Source organism: Harmonia axyridis, chromosome 3 (assembly GCF_914767665.1).
Source record: "Harmonia axyridis chromosome 3, icHarAxyr1.1, whole genome shotgun sequence".
NCBI lineage: Eukaryota > Metazoa > Arthropoda > Insecta > Coleoptera > Coccinellidae > Harmonia > Harmonia axyridis.
Genome location: NC_059503.1, coordinates 41,389,275 through 41,408,302, shown reverse-complemented (window position 1 = coordinate 41,408,302; position 19,028 = coordinate 41,389,275). Strand labels below are relative to the sequence as shown.

Genomic DNA, 19,028 nt, shown 5'->3' with positions numbered 1-19,028 from the left:
AGCGAGTGCGAAGTAAATTCAATATAGAAAAGAAAACCGTCAAAAAATCAATCAATCAAAACAATAAGGAATTGAACAGTTTTAAGCTGTCAAAGTTGGTTTGCTCATTTATGCATTGAACTTCTGAATTTTTCATTGCTTTATTTATCTCTAGGGTCTCAAGTAAATTGAGTTTCTTCCCTTTATCACAAACATGTAAAATCTCAACATCGGAGTTAGGAACAAAATTATGTTTTTCATTAATAATGTGATTGGAAAAAACTGAGTTAGAGTTGATCTCATCCTTGCCAGAATTGGATTCTATTAATCTAACGTGTTCCGATAACCGAGTTTTAATCTTGCGACCAGTCTGGCCAATATAACAAACTCTACAATCAGGATTAGAGCAGTTCAACCTATAGTCATAGTCATAGTCATTTATTTTTCCATCAAAAATTTACATGGACTGTCAATTAAATATTAAATATAAGAAAGAAAAAAACAAAAATGCATACATATAAGTACATACACAAAACGAAACAACCATCACAAACTTTGCAGGTCAGCCACACCATCAAAAAACTCCCTCACACTATAAAACTCGCCCTGCATCAACAATCTCCTGGTAGAATATTTAAATTTGGCCGAATGAAACCCTCTAATGCTTAGTGGTAATGTGTTGTACAGATTGATGCCGTTAGACACGAAACACCTTTGCACTGCCGCGGTTCGAATTTTCGGCTGCCTTATGTTATCTTTTCTGTGGGTATTGTGTTCGTGAAAATCAGACTGCCGGGCATATTCCCTCCTATTATCATGGATGAAGCACAAACAGGCAAGAATGTAGCACGATGGTATGGTTAGTATGCCATATCTCCGGAATAATCCTCTACAGCTTTCTGTTTTAGGTAGGCCAGCCAGAACCCGCATCGCTCCTTTTTGTTTAAGAAAAACCCTACGAGCCTCTGGAGATCCACCCCATATAAACTCCCGACTTGTCCAACATTGGGATTTTGTCTTTTGAATTTACCAAGGAATGTTTTAAATTATTTGAAGTCTTGAATGAAATGGAGAATTGTGAAATATTATTGGTATTAAGTTTATTAAGTAATGTGTTTTTTAATTTTAATGATATAGGACCAAAATAGGTTAGAGAAAAATATTTGTTCTGTGGATTGCGTTGAGTTAATCTATGGTTTGAAAATTTGTTTACATATCTGCAATATAACCTATTAATTAAATGTATTGGAAAACCATTGTTGTAAGCGATTTGTTTAATTATATTAAGTTCATTCAAGAAATTGGAATTATTCAGTGGAATAGTAAACAGACGGCTAAAAAGAGGATGAAAGGATGCAGATTTGTGACTGTATGGATGGTTGGAGTGAAAAGGTATGATATTATCCGTATTGGTGGGTTTTCTGTGAATAGAAAATTCAAGGGTATGTAATTTGTGAATCATTAGATCAAGGAAAGGTAATTTATTGTCTGATTCCACTTCCATAGTGAACTGGATTCTTGGATTGAAAGAGTTAAGCAAAATCAGAAAATTGTTGAGGTCGTCCCACGTACGTTGTTGGTACAGTTGATGCTAGAGAATGGATACCCAAAAAGGTTGTTGTCCAGATTGATTTATAATACCACTCCTTCGACACGGCCAACGAATGGAGAGAGGAGCGCATCCACCACTGTGGACACTGAGAACACGGGTAGAATTCTTTACTCGTCTATTCCCCCAATTAGTGGTATGACTAACGCATCAATTAACCTCCTAAAGACCACAAAAATTATGTTGATTCAGAAATCTTATTTTAAAATTGACAGATTATACAGTCGAGTGAAAGATAGGATGACTGTTGATAATATGAATGGTGTGGTATATTGTATTCCTTGTTCAATATGCAGTGAGGTGTATATTGGTCAGACGTCTCAGCTTTTGAAGAGAAGGATTGCTCAACACAAGAGCGACATCATGAATTCAAATAAGATTTGTGCCCTAGCAGACCATACCCGGGACAAAGATCATCCAATGAATTGTAATTCCACCAAAATCCTAGAAATTGAAGTTAGTGGAAGAAAAAGATGTTTCTTAGAGATATATCATATTAAACGCCAAACCTGTTCGATGAACTACAGAAGGGATGTAAATAATATTAGCTCCACCTATTCTTATTTGATTCATTATGACCAGTTTAGAGAATTTCCACAAGTTCAGCAGTCATAGGGATAACGTAAAAATGAATTCTGTGTTCTAGACCATTTCTGTGAGAGGGGATTGGATTCGGTTCATGGAATCTTTTAACAATCGCATTTGTTCTGAGTTCGGTGAGAGTGAATTACTGCGACCAATGTGATTTAATGCTATTCTATGTTTCATCTGTCATGTGCGTGTATTCTGTGGCAAGTCTGGTTGACAACATTTTTGACAACCACTCATTTTGTTGATTATTCTGTTTACCTTATTTACTTATTATAATTAATTACTACTCCTTCACTAACGTAAGTATCAGATCTTTTTTCGCTGAAGTTGTTGATGTTCTTGTTAGTTGTTTTTTTGAGAGCTATTGATATTGATTTGTGTTCAAATAAGATCTTTACAACTCTGTATTTCGGTATGTACTATTTTTACATGTTTTGTGATTGCATTATTTTGACTGTTTTCTATTGCTATTGTAGAGTCCTGAAGAAGGTCCCCATCGGGATCGAAACGTCGACTAAATGAAATAAAGAAGAGTTACATTGAAACACTTATCAATTTTCCCACACCCCTTATCTAACTTATAACTATTGTTGTAAATTGGAAATTAAAATTGTTGATATATATATATATATATATATATATATATATATATATATATATATATATATAAACTTCAAACTTATTTTTAAGAGTCTTTAGTGTATAACTGTGAACTATTGATAAGGGTCAAACGACTCGATTATTTTGGAGAATAAAAGAAAACTCTTTATTCCTTGCCAAGCTTTCGAATTTATTTAATTCTTCTTCAGGGCTTCTGAAATACAATACAAATCCTTCACATATTCAGTTTAACAATAACTTAGTTAATAATTCACTTACAGAATGTGAGGTTATGTTTAGGAAACTTGCAAAACTACAAAACATCTGTCTTAATTCAATTCACATTGATCCTTTGGACATTAAAACGACAATGAAAAATAGAATAAGAAGAATATGTCATGAGTCTTACATACAGGAGGGAATACAAAATTTATTGGAGATATTAAGACTTCACTTCAATTCATCATTGAAGAAGATAATATAAAACATTATCAAAGTCCAAATAATTTCCAAAATTTGAGAAAACCGAATCCACAAAATTTTTCGACACATCAGCAATTTTACCGATCACAGAATAGACCAATTCTGACCCAACAATACATTCATCCCCAAAACAGCCAAACAAATTCACAAAATAATTCTAACTTCAAATACCAGCAATTTCCTAGTGTCCCCATAAATCTCCAGAGGAATCCAAATTTCGTTCCGCAACGATTCCCAACCAACTCCCAAGTTTTCAAACGATCCCAAAATTATCAACAGAATAAACCTACACCAATGAGCATTAGCAGTTCTCTTAATAGTAAGCAGCGAACTCAAAGAAATTTCCAAAATATATCCTTCCAAAATACCTCTCAAAAACCAGATTTTATTAGCGAAGAACTTTTCAATACTGAACATTACGATAATGGACAAGAAAACATAGAATTCGACGAAAACATTGAAATTGACAACCCCGAAGAAGATTTCCCAAATTATGATTCCCCCGAAAATTTTCAGACGGACGCTTTCTCGGAACAAGAGACTTAATTGAAACATATACAGGGTGGCCACTTTTTCAATGGGATTGTATTGGTAACTTTTAAATCATAAGAGTTAGAAGGTCGGTCAAATGGAGAAAAAGTTGCATGCATAGAAGCATTATCAAGCAGTTCAAACAAATCGAGATTATCAGGGCCGGATTTCGAGATATCATAAGAAAAGTAAATTATGTCATTTTGATTTTTCTTTTTTTCCCACTTTGTTTCAAATATTATCAAAAAATGTTACAGGAACTTTTTATTCGACAGTAAATTATCCTCAATTTGACGTAATCAGATTTCGTATCCAACGTTTCGTACTCTCTGGGCCACCCTCAACCTCATTTTTTTCAATACGGACCTGCATATTTTATGACATTTTTCGAAATAACTTTTAACGCTGAATTCAACGATATATCATACAATGTCATTCAAAGTTGATTTTGAAGTGATTTTGACTCTCATCCAAATTTAATGGTGTTTATGTAAGAAATAACAAGTCTATTAACGATATCAATGTTCTGACCCAAATTCAATCGAACCCAGAAAAAAAATCGAGAACTGTGGCCAGTGAATGAAATTTTTCAAAAACTGCTGGTAATAAAATAGTCAAGAGACGCGAATACAATGATTTTAAATTTTAATACCAAGCCTTGCAAAAATTATATCGTAATGATCTCAAAATAAAGTTCGAATTTGTAATTTGTTTCAACGATTCAAATTACAAATACAACAATAGTGATACCTCGCGAGAAAATTGAGAATGTTTTGGAAGTTATTCAAGGAGACCAAACAAGCAAATGTATAAGAAGTATGGGTTCCAGAACCGTAAAGTGCATTTTATAAAATGGTGGACTTTTCGAACACTTACTTCATTAATTTTCATTTACTTTCGAATAATCATTTGATTTTTCTTTCATTAAATGATACTTTCGTTTAATTATTATGAATTGAAGTATTCAAATGATTATTATAAAAGAAGAACCAAGAAACCAGTATTCTGGTTTCTTGCTTTGATTCTAATATGTTCCATTTAGTTCAAGATGGGTAAGCTGATTTTCTTATCGAAATTTATTGCATATTGCATATTGTTAATTAAACTAAACGAAGGTAATACAGATCCGACCCGAAGAAAATTGGATAAGGGTCAAAATCACCTGAAAATCTACTTTGAATGACATTGTATGATATATCGTTGAATTCAGCGTTAAAAGTTATTTCGAAAGGTGTCATAAAATATGCAGGTCCGTATTGAAAAAAATGAGGTTGAGGGTGGCCCAGAGAGTACGAAACGTTGGATACGAAATCTGATTACGTCAAATTGAGGATAATTTACTGTCGAATAAAAAGTTTCTGTAACATTTTTTGATAATATTTGAAATAAAGTGGGAAAAAAGGAAAAATCAAAATGACATAATTTACTTTTCTTATGATATCTCGAAAACCGGCCCTGATAATCTCGATTTGTTTGAACTACTTGATAATGCTTCTATGCATGCAACTTTTTCTCCATTTGACCGACCTTCTAACTCTTATGGTTTAAAAGTTACCAATACAATCCCATTGAAAAAGTGGCCACCCTGTATATCATCGGATAAAAGAGAACTACCGTATATTCAGATAAAAAACCCTCCTTTGAAACTACTAGACACTGGATCAACAAAATCTTTCATTAACCCAAAAATCGCTCATGAAAATTATCCAAATCAAATTTTACTAGAACCATTCACAGTTGCTACAGTTTTTCAATCAAAAACACATCAACATTGTGCCGACATCCCAATCTTTCCAGAATTCAAACAAAATGTCAACCTTAAATTTTACCTTTTCAAATTTCATAATATTTTTGACGGACTCATAGGATTAGATAACCTAAAGTTATTGAACGCTCAAATCGACTTAATAAACTCCAAATTAATTACCCCTGTAACTACTATTCCCATTAAATATCAACCAAGCCAAGTAAACCAAATTTTCAAATTAAGAATTAATCCTCATACCCAAGTTATTTCGAATGTACCCGTAAAACAAAACAACGGCGATGTTCTTGTACCACATCAGATTATTCAAAAATGCGAAATACCGGCAACACTTTCGAAAGCTCAAAACGGTTTTGCAAAAATTCAAATCTCTAACAAAACAGACGAAGATATCATTATGAATTTAACACAACCAATTAACTCATTCCCGTTTATAGAAAGCAACTACGAATTTTATCACTTAGACTCACAAAAAACCGGCAATACTAAATTCAACGCAGAAAAATTAATCAGAACCTCGCACATGAACGAAGAAGAAAAATACTATATCCTAAAATTATGCAATAAATATTCCGATATTTTCCACATCGAAGGCCAACGTCTCACCTTCACAAATCAGATCAAACATTCAATAAAAACAAAAGACGAAATTCCTATTTATACTAGATCCTATAGGTATGTATCCATTTGTACACAAAGACGAAGTAAGGCGACAAATTAATTCCATGCTAGAACAAGGCATAATTAGGCCAAGTAATTCACCCTGGTCTTCTCCAATTTGGATCGTACCCAAAAAGAACGACTCATCCCTAAAGAAAAAATTTAGAATCGTGGTAGACTTTCGGAAACTAAACGAAAAAAGTATTGATGACAAATATCCTCTTCCGAACATCACCGATGTTCTCGATAAACTCGGGAAATGCAACTATTTTTCAACCATCGATTTAGCCAGTGGTTATCACCAAATTGAAATGAACCCTGATGACATTCCTAAAACCGCATTTAGCGTCGAGAACGGTCATTACGAATATCTCAGAATGCCCTTCGGATTGAAAAGTGCCAGTGCAACCTTTCAACGAGTAATGGATAATATGCTTAGGGGATTACAAAACGAAATATGTCTTGTATATCTCGATGACATAATCGTCTATTCAACATCACTCCAAGAGCATATCGTCAATCTTGAAAAAGTTTTTCAGAGACTCCGCGAAACTAATTTCAAAATTCAACTCGACAAATCAGAATTTTTAAGAAAAGAAGTAGCTTACTTAGGTCATATCGTCACCCCTGACGGCGTCAAACCTTATCCAGATAAAATCAAAGCTATCAAAAAATATCCAATCCCTAGAACACCTAAAGAAATAAAAGGCTTCTTAGGACTTCTCGGATACTATCGAAAATTTATCAAGGACTTTGCTAAAATTATTAAACCCCTTACTCAATGTCTAAAAAAAAGGTGCAACAATTGAACACACACCACAATTTATAGAATGTTTCGAATACTGCAAAAATCTCCTTACAAACGACCCCATTCTTCAATATCCCGACTTCGAAAAAGAATTTCTTCTTACAACCGATGCAAGTAATGTGGCCATAGGAGCCGTACTTTCACAAGGCCCCATTGGATCAGATAGACCAGTTGCATACGCATCGAGAACACTAAACGATAGCGAACGAAACTATAGCACAATAGAGAGAGAGAGCTTTTAGCCATAGTCTGGGCAAATAAATACTTCCGCCCCTATTTATTCGGTAGAAAATTTAAAATATTATCCGATCATCGTCCACTTCAGTGGGTAATGTCACTGAAGGAACCAAACAGCAAACTCTTAAGATGGAGATTAAAACTATCAGAATTCCAATTCGAAATTCTGTACAAGAAAGGCAGCTCAAACAGTAATGCTGACGCACTTTCTCGAGACGAACTACACAATAAAGAACTTTTTGAATATATGCAAAAATTCAATGAATCATTTTCAAAATCGAACGATAATGATAAAGACAACGACAATTTTTCTATGTTAGCGAACGTAAGCGAAACACCGAAAGTTAACGAAATACCGGAACCCGAAGCAGGTCCATCGGTATCTCGACCTCTCGAAGGGGAGGATGCGACGACAAGCCCATCTCACCCATCAGACAATCCTCCAGATTCCGACGATGACGATACAGTTCATTCAAGTTCTGAAGAACCAATACAAAGAATCCCAATAACAGAAAAAGCACTTAACATTTTCAAACATCAAATTATCCTAGATTTCGTTTACCACTCACCAGCAAAAACAAAAATAGAAAATCTCTTTTCAACAAAGCGTAGAATTTATTGTCAACTCTCCGTGAACAACTTAGAAAGTGATACCATAAAATTATTCAAAAATTACATAAAACCAAACTCAATATATGCGATAAATTTCAAAAATGATGAGTATGTCCCAAAAATTTGCGAATTCTTGAGAAATACGTTCAAAAACTCTGCATTCAAATTGATCAAATGTAATACCGTTTTAAAAGATGTAGAAGATAAAGAAAGACAACAAGAACTCATCAAATTTCTCCATGAAACAAAAACCAATCATAGAGGAATATTAGAAACAGAAAACCGTATAAAACAAACATATTATTGGCCAGGAATCAAAACCGACGTAAGTAACTACATAAATTTTTGCGACATTTGCCAAGTCAATAAATACGACAGAAACCCTCCAAAACAAAAATTAATGCTAACACCGACCCCAATCAAACCTTTTGAAATAATCCACATCGATACTTTCCAGACACAAGGACAAAAATTCCTTACTTTGATAGATACATTTTCCAAATACGCACAAGCATATCCATTAATTTCCCTATCAGGTATTGAAGTTGTCCGATCTCTATTGACTTTTATGACCCATCATGGAGCACCGACTACCATTGTAATGGATAAAGGAAGCGAATTGAAAAATTCGGTTGTTCAAGAATTTTTAAAACTCCATCAAATTCATCCCCATTACATTACTGTGAACAATAGTCAATCAAACGGATCAATCGAAAGACTTCATTCTACTTTAATAGAACTATTTCGTATCATAAAAGAAAAAGACAAAAATTCAACCAACATTCTAAACCAAATGCCTTACGCTATACTCTGTTCATTCTGCGACAAAGCAGAAACCAATAGACGTAATCAACGGACACTTGAACACAAAAGACCCCCTTAATATTGATATCAACGAAAAATTCATAAACAACTACATCGAAAATCATCGTGATAAAACACTCGAAATATACAAAAACCTAAATGAAAATTTGGCCAAGAAAAAACAAGCTACAATCGAGAAACACAACGAAAAACGACACGAACCATTGACATACAAACCCGGAACTACAATTTATCGCAAAATTACATCTAACAATCGAAATAAACTAACACCAAAGTTCTCAAAAGATCAAGTAATCCAAAACAGAAAAATTAAAATCACGACCCATCGAAAAACCCTCCACAAACAGAACTTAAGAAGACCAAAGACTAAACAAAATGAATCTTTACAGGACGAGCCTAATCGCAATAGCGACGACAGCAGATCAGAAGATAACAATAACTAACCTCAAAGACAACCCAGGAATTCTTCCAATTGACCTAGGCAACGCCAAAGTAAAATTGAAATCCCACAATTTCATCCACTATTACAATCTCCTACCCATACACACTGAGTTGAATATGATAAGAAGTCATTTCGACAAAATTACTGAAACAATTCTAAATAATAAAAAGAACCCATATTATTTCGAATTACAAAATTTCGACAGAGCTTTGAGTTACCAATTAAACATGGCAGAACAAAAATTAAACATAATTTTTCCCAAAACAAGAGTCAGACGTGGTCTCATTAACGGTTTAGGCACAGTAATTAAAGGCATTTCAGGCAATTTAGATGCAAATGATGCAGTTCACTACGACCAAATTCTTGACGATTTGAAAAATAACCAACAGGAGATTGTCACTAAATTAAATACCGAAATTTCAATAACCACCGAAATAATAAAAAATTTCAATGATACAGTTTCATTCTTAAGACAAAATCAGGAAGACATTAAATCTGCACTCTTAGGCAGTATTCCAATTAAAAGAACTAAATTTCAACTTCTTTAACTACCTCCAAGCAAGAAACGTCTTAGATCGAATAAATGTATGTTCAAATATAATATTACAATTACTTAATGATATCGAAAACGCTATAAACTTTGCAAAGCAAAGAATACTTCACCATAGCATAATAAAACCATCAGAGCTACACACGATTACGAAATTCGTTCTAAAACATAATAAACCAGAAAACCTCCTTTTCGTTGAGGAAGCAGAGATTCACAAATATTATAACGTTATAGACGTAGATGCATATATTTCTGGCAACAGAATTGTTTTCATCCTATATTTTCCAATAATATATCCCACAAAATTTTCACATTACCACCTTTATTCGATACCAAAAAAAAAAAAAAATACAACCATAATTCCTGCCAACTCATATCTGACAATGAACGAGAAGTATTTTCAATACACTCCAACACCATGTGTTACAAAGCTCAAAATAAGATGCTTTAAGAATTTTAAGTTGTTAAAGGCCGGAGAGAATTAAAGTGGACGATTGAATCTCAATCCTCGAGATTTCCGCTGAAAATTCAATAATAGCGAATAGGACCCCCACAAATCAATAAATTAAATAAATACTGAAACAAAACCAACGATTTACGACTTACCCTTAAAAGGATGGTTCTGCTGCTGCTTGAAGGGCCCTTCTTTCTGGAGATGAACACAACACTATGTCCTTTGGTGTGTATTCACGAACTATAGCGGCTTGATCACAAGTTAAATAGTTGAAATGCGTCCAAACTTTTGGAAAATAGCGAAAATAGCGAAAATAAAAAAAAATAGAATTTAACTGCGTGGCGGTTTCTTAAGAATTGTCTTCCTGTCTTCTGCTTAACCACTACGCACATGCGCCAACAAAAAGAGGTAGCTGTACGCAACTCGTTGGCAGAATATTCAAAACTTGAATTTAAAAATAAAGAATAAACTTGTGAGAAGTCCCTCATAATGAAAAACAAACAATATATTCTCGTATATATTTCGTGATTACGAAACATACTCCCGCCTCCAAAGGCGACTGTAATGAGCCTTTTGCTCTTAAAATTATTAATTAATTAAAAAATTAAATCTTTACAAGGTGGAGATATAATGAAAAATTTAATACCCACGAATAATAAAAAAGAAAAAAATGTAGCATATGCTTGTTCAGCAGATATCATTTGTGTTGAAAATTATTCAACAGGCAAAGGACATAATTTGTTCAGAGGTCGTTTTATAGTACCCGACTTGGTTTTAACATCAGCAACTCGTGCAACACCATCTAAACCGGGTGTAAGCTTGAGTATTCGTCCCATATCCCATTTTAAAGGAGACAGGTTATCATTCTTTATTAAAACTAAAGAACCTTCCTTTGGCATATGAGAAGATTTTAACCATTTATTTCTTTGCTGGAGAGTATGCAAGTATTCGTTTTTCCACCTGCGCCAAAAGTGTTGTTGCATTCGTTGAATAAGTTGCCACCGTTTCAAGTGGCTTATATTTATGTCCTGATAATTTTCATCCGGAACAGAACCTAATGGTTCCAAGGTTAAAAAATGTCCTGGGGTTAATACCGCTAAATCATTCGGGTCTGAGCTCATCGGAGTAAGAGGTCGAGAATTGAGTACCGCCTCAATTTGTACTAAAAGCGTATAAAACTCTTCATAGCTTAATACTTGATCACCTATCACTCTTTTGAGGTGAGTTTTTACTGACCGTACGCCCGCTTCCCATAATCCGCCCATGTGAGGGGCATTGCCTGGCAGAAAATGATGAGTGATTAACTCACATTCAGCGCATTTTTTAGCTAAAGCTACTAGCTCCCTATTAGCACCGACGAAATTTGTCCCACTGTCAGAGTATAAATATGAACATTTTCCACGTCGTGCCACAAATCTGCGTAGGGGAGCTATAAACACGTCACTACTCATGTCGGACGCCAATTCTAGGTGAATCGCCTTGGTGGACATACACACAAAAACGCAGACATAAGCCTTAGAAGATTTAACTCCTCGGTGCCTACTCATTGTGACTAGAAAGGGACCGCAAAAATCTACTCCTGAGTGAGAAAACGGTTTGGCTGGAGAGATTCTGATATTCGGTAAATTTCCCATTATTGGTTGCGACGTAACAGGGTTTGTTTTCCAACATTTTAAGCATTTTGATAGGACTGAGCGTATAGCCCTTCGTGCAGATAAAATCCAATATTTTTGCGAAATTAAAAAATGAAGCGTTCCTGATCCTGCATGCAGATATTTTTTGTGGTAGGAATCAATTAATAATTCAACAAGTCTGCACCGCTGGGGCAATAATACCGGATGCCTTTTATCAAAAGATAATTTTGAATAAGTGAGTCTACCGCCAACTCTTATGATTCCTTGAGAATCTATAAATGCATTTAATTTCTTAAAAGGTTTAGGGAAAATTTGTGTTTCAAATATTTCATTGAAATATAACTGTTGGGTTCTCTTAATAAATGTCAAGTTAGCACGATTTAATTCCCATAGGGATAAAGCATGATCTTTATGTATATGCTCAGTGGAGCGAAAAACGAATCGTAAAACATAGCACAAGATACGTTGAAGAACAGAAAAATTTGAATATTTTATCAATAAATCGTCAATAAAATGTTTTTCTTCAAGTGCTAATAAAACAGACTTTCGAAGTTCTTCTTGCGTTTCGAAATTATTAACGATATCGAACTTCTGGTGGATGGAACGGAGATGTTTAGGTCCTTAAAACCATACTTCATTAGTGATGATTTCCGAGGGAAACATACCACGTGAAGCTAGGTCCGCAGTATTTTCTGTGAATCGGACATGTGACCAGGATGAAGCAGATACCCTTTCTTGTATGAAAGAAACCCTGTTTCCAACGAAAACCTGCCATCTGTGGGGTGACGAATTCAACCAGGCTAGTACAATTTCAGAATCGGTGTAAGCGTGAATGGAATCGAAACAAATCTTATCGCGGTAAGTGATTGTAACCCATTCTAAAACTTTCGCCAAAAGTACTGCACCGCATAGTTCCAATCGAGGAATACTTAATTTTTTGGAACAAGGGGCCACTTTAGATTTACTACATAAAAAAAAGGTATTAATAGTTTCAACACTGTCTGTGACTCTACAATAAATAACAGCACTGTAACCTCGTTCACTAGCATCACAGAACCCATGTAATTGTGCAATACAATGTTGAGGAATTTTTATAAAGCGCGGAATACGTAAGTTGGACAATAATGTCAATTCATTCTTATATTTTGTCCAAACTCGTAATATTTCATCAGGAAATATTCATAATAATATTCATTCATCCCAATCTACTTTTTCCAATAACATCTTTTGAATTAGGTATTTGCACAAAAAAGTAATAGGTGCAAGAAACCCTAGAGGGTCAAATATTCTGGCCAGCTCGGACAGAATATTGCGTTTGGTACAACTGCGATCAATTGTTTCAACGTTGAATTGAAAGGAGTCATTTTTTGGTTCCCAAATGAGTCCCAATATCTTGATTGAACAATTATCTTGCAAATCAAGTGAATGCGTGCCTGAAGATATCTGATCTGCAGGTATGCTAGACAAAAATTCTGTTACTAGACCACTTGCGAAGGTGAAATCCACCCTTATTCAAAATATCATTTATATTGTCTTTGAGTTTTAAAGCGTTTTCTAGAGAATCACCACCGCTACAAACGTCGTCTATGTAAGTCTCCCCAATTAACGCAACCGAGGCTGAAGGCATATTTCTACCTTCATCTTCTACTAATTGGTGAATGGTTCGCATCGCCAGATATGGGGCACAATTGAAGCCAAAACATAATGTTTTTATACGTAAATCTAATAATTTTTCATTAGGGGAAAAGCGGAAAATTAAACGCTGATAATCTGTATATGAAGGATCTACCAAAATTTGGCGATACATCTGCTTTATATCTGCAGTGAAACATACTGAGTGTAACCGGAATTTCAATAATATTGTGCTTATGTCATTCTGTAACTTATTACCAATAAATAAACAATCGTTAAGTGATTTATTATTAGGCATTTTTGCGGAAGCGTTAAAAACCATACGCAACTTCGTAGTGGAATGATCTGGTCGTAGAACGGCGTGATGGGGTAAATAGAAAAAGTTTGTATTTTCTTGTGGTGGATCAACAATTTCCATTTGTGACAATTGGAGATATTCTTTAATTACAGAACAATATTGTTCATGTAAATTAGGTTGGCGAAGAAGACGCCTTTCTAAAGCGAGAAAACGTTGAATTGCTATCGTACGACTTTGTGGAAAAGCTGGATTCAGTTCTTTAAATGGAAGAGGAACAGTATATCTTCCAGAAGGTGAGCGAGAAACGTTATTTTTGAAAATATCCTCGCAAGTGTTATGCATATCTAAATTAATTCCAGGTACAGTTTCAATTTCGAAAAACATTCTCATTGTATCGTCCAAATTATTTTCTGAAAGTGTACTAATAAAAGAATTGCATTTCATTTCTACTGGGCTTTTCTCAATTTTTCCAAGTAAAACATACCCAAAAATGGTGCGAAGCGCGTTTGGACCTCCATCTTTTCCATAAATGAGGTCATTTGATAAAATATTTGCGAATATATCTTATCCTAACAAAACATCGATTTCATTAGGAATATAAAAATGCGGATCAGCGAGAGGTAAACCGAGTAAATATTTCCAAGATTTGGAATCTAAAGGATAAGCGGGTATTTTGTCACAAATTTTGGGCAAAATAAGGGCGTCAACAGTTAAACAAATATCAGAATTCCCAATGGGATTCAAAAAAAGTTGAGCAATCCCATTATTCGCAGCTTGAGTATTGCCGATGCCGTTAATGACTACGTCTGAATTAATTTTCGGAAGATTCAAAACGTTAAAACTTTTTTGCGATATAATCGAAATTTCTGAACCAGAATCCAGTAACGCACGAAATTTCTTGTGCGTACCATCACGAGCTCGCACTTCAATCAATGCAGTACCCAGCATAACAGTACCGGATCGTTGTTGCGCAGCGAACGAATTATTATTATCGAACGCAATCGAAGAAGGTGCGGCAATGTCAGCACCGGGCGTCGCCGTTTCATTCCGGTATCGATTCGAATTTATAGGAACAGATTTTTCAAAATGTTCATTTTTAAAATGCAAAGTTGTATGATGTTTTCTGCTTCCACATTTTCGGCATGATGACTTTGATTTACATTTATTCAACATATGCATTTCACTCAAACAAGCAAAATAAAGAAATTTACTCTTGGCGTATGAAAACCGGTCGCGGGGCGTTTTATTCAAATATTGTTCACAATTGTAGAGATTATGATTTTCATTACATAATGAACACTGTGCGGCTTTAGAATCTCGGCGTGCAAGAAAATTATTTGAAGATTTATTTGCTAATGGTTTAGTGGATCTAGAAATGGGTTTTTGAGTATTGCTTCCAGAAATATTGTTCAAACCATTGCAGTACCTTTCAAGAAATTCAAACAAAGTTTTATATTCCGGAATTTCTGTTGAACCGTATTCATTCTCAAAAGCTCTAGCAGTATCCGGATCAAGTCGGGATAATAACATATGAGTCAGGACAAAATCACATTTGATATCTACGTTCATATTTTTCAAACTTTGTAAATTTATAGAGAAAGTGTCCAATAGTTTGCGGAGTAAAAAAGGATTTTCAGTTTTTAAAGGAGCGAAGTTTTCAATAGGGAGCCAATAAGCTCGAGCTTGGGCTCGAGGATTTTTGAAACGTTTTATCAAGGTATCATAAGCTGACTGGTAGTTTTCATTAGTTGCTTTGAGGTGTTTGATGAGATCTAATGGCGTACCATTTAGCGAAGAGATCAAATAATTAAATTTCTCAACTGGTTTGAGATTTGAATTTGAATGAACTAAGGCATCGAACATATCTTTGTATGCAGGAAATTCTCTAATATCGCCTGAAAACCGTTTCAAATCAATTTGAGGTAATCTCACGTGCGCAATTTCAGAAATGGTTTTATCTGCGGCAACAGTCGCATTCAAAGGAGACATTGCATCGTTTTCAAATAATTCGGCATAAATCGATTTGACATCATAAAACATTTCAAGAAACTTACGCTTGAGATCATCTTCGCCGTTCAAATCTGAGTCTTTATCAGCTGATAACAAAGATAGGATGCCACTATGATATTTTTGAAATTCTTCATTCAGAAAATCAAGAGAAGTATAACGAACTTTGAATTTCGTTTGTAGCTTGTGATCCTTTTTAACTGATATAGCTAAATTGTTAATTATTTCCATCTCCTTTACACAACTCTGCCTCAGAGCGACCTGTTTACGAAATTTATCAGACATTTTTAGAAGTTTGTATCAATAATAAAAGGAGTGAATTCAATTCGCAACTATAATATTGTGTTTGTAAACAATGCGAACCTCTGAACAAATATTAACCTGAAACTAGTTTGACAATGACTGCTGAAAATATGACGTTGAAGGATGACCACTGATAACGGCTGAACTGAGCATATGATTTCAGGAGATAAATTATCTTCAAGATGGTCGAATAATGAATTAAATCGAATTTTCAGGAAATGAAAAATTTTCGAAATTTTGCGGTAAATCAAAACGAATGTACTGAACAACATATTAAAATCATTCAAAATGTTATTTAGAAGCGACTGGCCTGAAATGACCAGCAAAAAGAGATGTAATCAAATTTTGAAAAAAATCAAAATTGGTATTTAGAGTATATTTTCAACAAAAATCAAAGAGGACGAAGGGCCTTAGATCCGGCTCGAAGGACCATGTTACAAAGCTCAAAATAAGATGCTTTAAGAATTTTAAGTTGTTAAAGGCCGGAGAGAATTAAAGTGGACGATTGGACCTCAATCCTCGAGATTTCCGCTGAAAATTCAATAATAGCGAATAGGACCCCTCACAAATCAATAAATTAAATAAATATTGAAACAAAACCAACGTTTTACGACTTACCCTTAAAAGCATGGTTCTGCTGCTGCTTGAAGGGCCCTTCTTTCTGGAGATTAACACAACACTATGTCCTTTGGTGTGTATTCACGAACTATAGCGGCTTGATCACAAGTTAAATAGTTGAAATGCGTCCAAACTTTTGGAAAATAGCGAAAATAGAAAAAAATTGAATTTAACTGCGTGGCGGTTTCTTAAGAATTGTCTTCCTGTCTTCTGCTTAACAACTACGCACATGCGCCAACAAAAAGAGGTAGCTGTACGCAACTCGTTGGCAGAATATTCAAAACTTGAATTTAAAAATAAAGAAAAAACTTGTGAGAAGTCCCTCATAATGAAAAACAAACAATATATTCTCGTATATATTTCGTGATTACGAAACACCATGCATAGATTTGCACCCAGGATACTATTGTACCCAAAACAAACTCACCGATGGTACGAAACATTCAGATTGCACATTCCAATTACTACAACTCCAAGATACCTACAAGGATTGTCAACACATCCCTATATCATTATCAGAAAATTTCATCGAACAAGTAGACAACTCGAAATACATTGTAGTAGCACCAAAAGAAATGAAAATTCTAACAACCTGTGAAAGAACCGATTTTGCTACTCTGAAAGGTACCTTCTTAGTAGACATTCCTTCCGGATGCCTATTCGAAACTGAAAACAATCGATACAGAAATGATAAACATATGATTAAGAATCAACCAATGTTCCTGCCACAAATAATTTCAGAATTGAAGAACTCTACACCAGGATACATCTAAACAAAATTCGCTTAGACAAAGTACATGAACTTCAAAAACAACAGGAGCAGATAAAACCCCTAATACCAAAATTTCAAGAAACAAAATCAACAAAATATTGGATCCTTATCATCTATTTACTAATTATCCCATTATGTTTCTATTTTATTGTGAAGGGCTACCAATAGATCCACCTCAGCTGAAGACACCAACAGTCCAAGGACATTCATCATCCCGTAGACGATACTCTGAGGATGGAGGAGTTATATATGTAGTTCTAAGACCATAGCAACAAGATAAGCAGACTAATGCCCGCCACTCACGAAGCGTTTCTTCCAGCGTTTGGTAGCTGATTCCAGTCGGGCAGTCAAGTTCATACTCTGATTTACAGTCGTACGGCCGTGTCCCGAGCTGTCTGACTGGAATCTCTTCGACGCTAGCTACCAAACGCTGGAAGAAACGCTTCGTGAGTGGCGGGCATAAGGAAGGGAAGACATGTGTAACCTGACCGCTTCGTGGAAGATGGCTAAAGCTAGGTTGACATGGGTAGTGCATTGCGACCTATGATTTTACTCCTTATTCACGGGCGATGAAACGACGTATATTCGTATCGCCATAACCTATTTGGCAAATTTATGTTGTTTCTTCGTCGGCACAAAGGGATGCCGACCAGCCCTGATGACTGCACATGTCTTTCTGCGTCAATCTAGATATTTATTACTATGATGCGGCTCCTTTTTGATGGGAATTAACTTTGTCGGTATTCCTGCCTGTTGTTTATGACCGAATTAAATCTCATTCCGAATTTCTAAACATGTGATTTTTGTTGATCAATCGCAAAACGTTTGTGGGTCTATTTTCATAGGACTGTTTTTATCCAAGGAATCTCGCTTTTTCGTTTTCTCTTGCCGTTAATATTTTCACAAAAATTTTCGTCTGAGAATATTTTTTTATAGTTAGGCTATAGACAGAGTATCCCGGGAAGAATGCGACAAATGGATGATAAATAAAGGTCATCATGAAGGACTCGTATCAAGATCGCCGTTTGATATATACAGGGTGATGTTAACGTTATAGGTGAAATTTCATAGTTCAATAACTCTTTAACTAATCGATAGGATAATTTCAAATTATGAAGTGTAGTCACTCTACTATCGCCTTCCTTCAATATTTCTGAAATCGGGAACAAATCAGATCCGGACTTTTTCTATTTTTGGAAATATTGGATCACCCTGTATGTGCTTTATGATTTTATCTCGAATTCGTAACCACAAATAATTAATTCATAGAGAAAATTCAAAAATCATTTTTGGCACTGTCATACAGGGTGATCAATAAACATTGCCTTATGAGTGGAATTTCATTGTGCGATAAACTTATCAGTAGAATTAAATTCGAAATTTGCAGATCGCCATTCCTGACGTCAAAGGAAATACCTTTTTCCTTTACCATTTTTTCCGAATCGGCTCGGTTGAGAAGATATGGGATGTTGGAAATCCATAAAAAAAAATAATTTTTAGTTATATCTCGCATATGGAATGGAATCGGGCATGTACAAGCAAAGATTCACCCTGTATAGTTGGGCTATATATTTCAGCTGACTAATGTCTGTCAGATTTTCAAACAATTTACTGATTA

General features: G+C 34.8%; 1 protein-coding gene and 1 long non-coding RNA gene across 3 annotated transcripts in view; one reads left to right on the top strand and one right to left on the bottom strand.

The window, feature by feature from the left end:
- Positions 1–19,028, bottom strand: part of LOC123676673 (lysophospholipid acyltransferase 5) — a 123,527-nt gene that overhangs the window by 45,874 nt on the left and 58,625 nt on the right. The window lies entirely within an intron of this gene.
- On the top strand, positions 744–1,233 carry LOC123676674. Its single transcript, XR_006746992.1, has 2 exons — positions 744–833; positions 888–1,233. It is a non-coding gene; the product is annotated as an uncharacterized LOC123676674 (long non-coding RNA).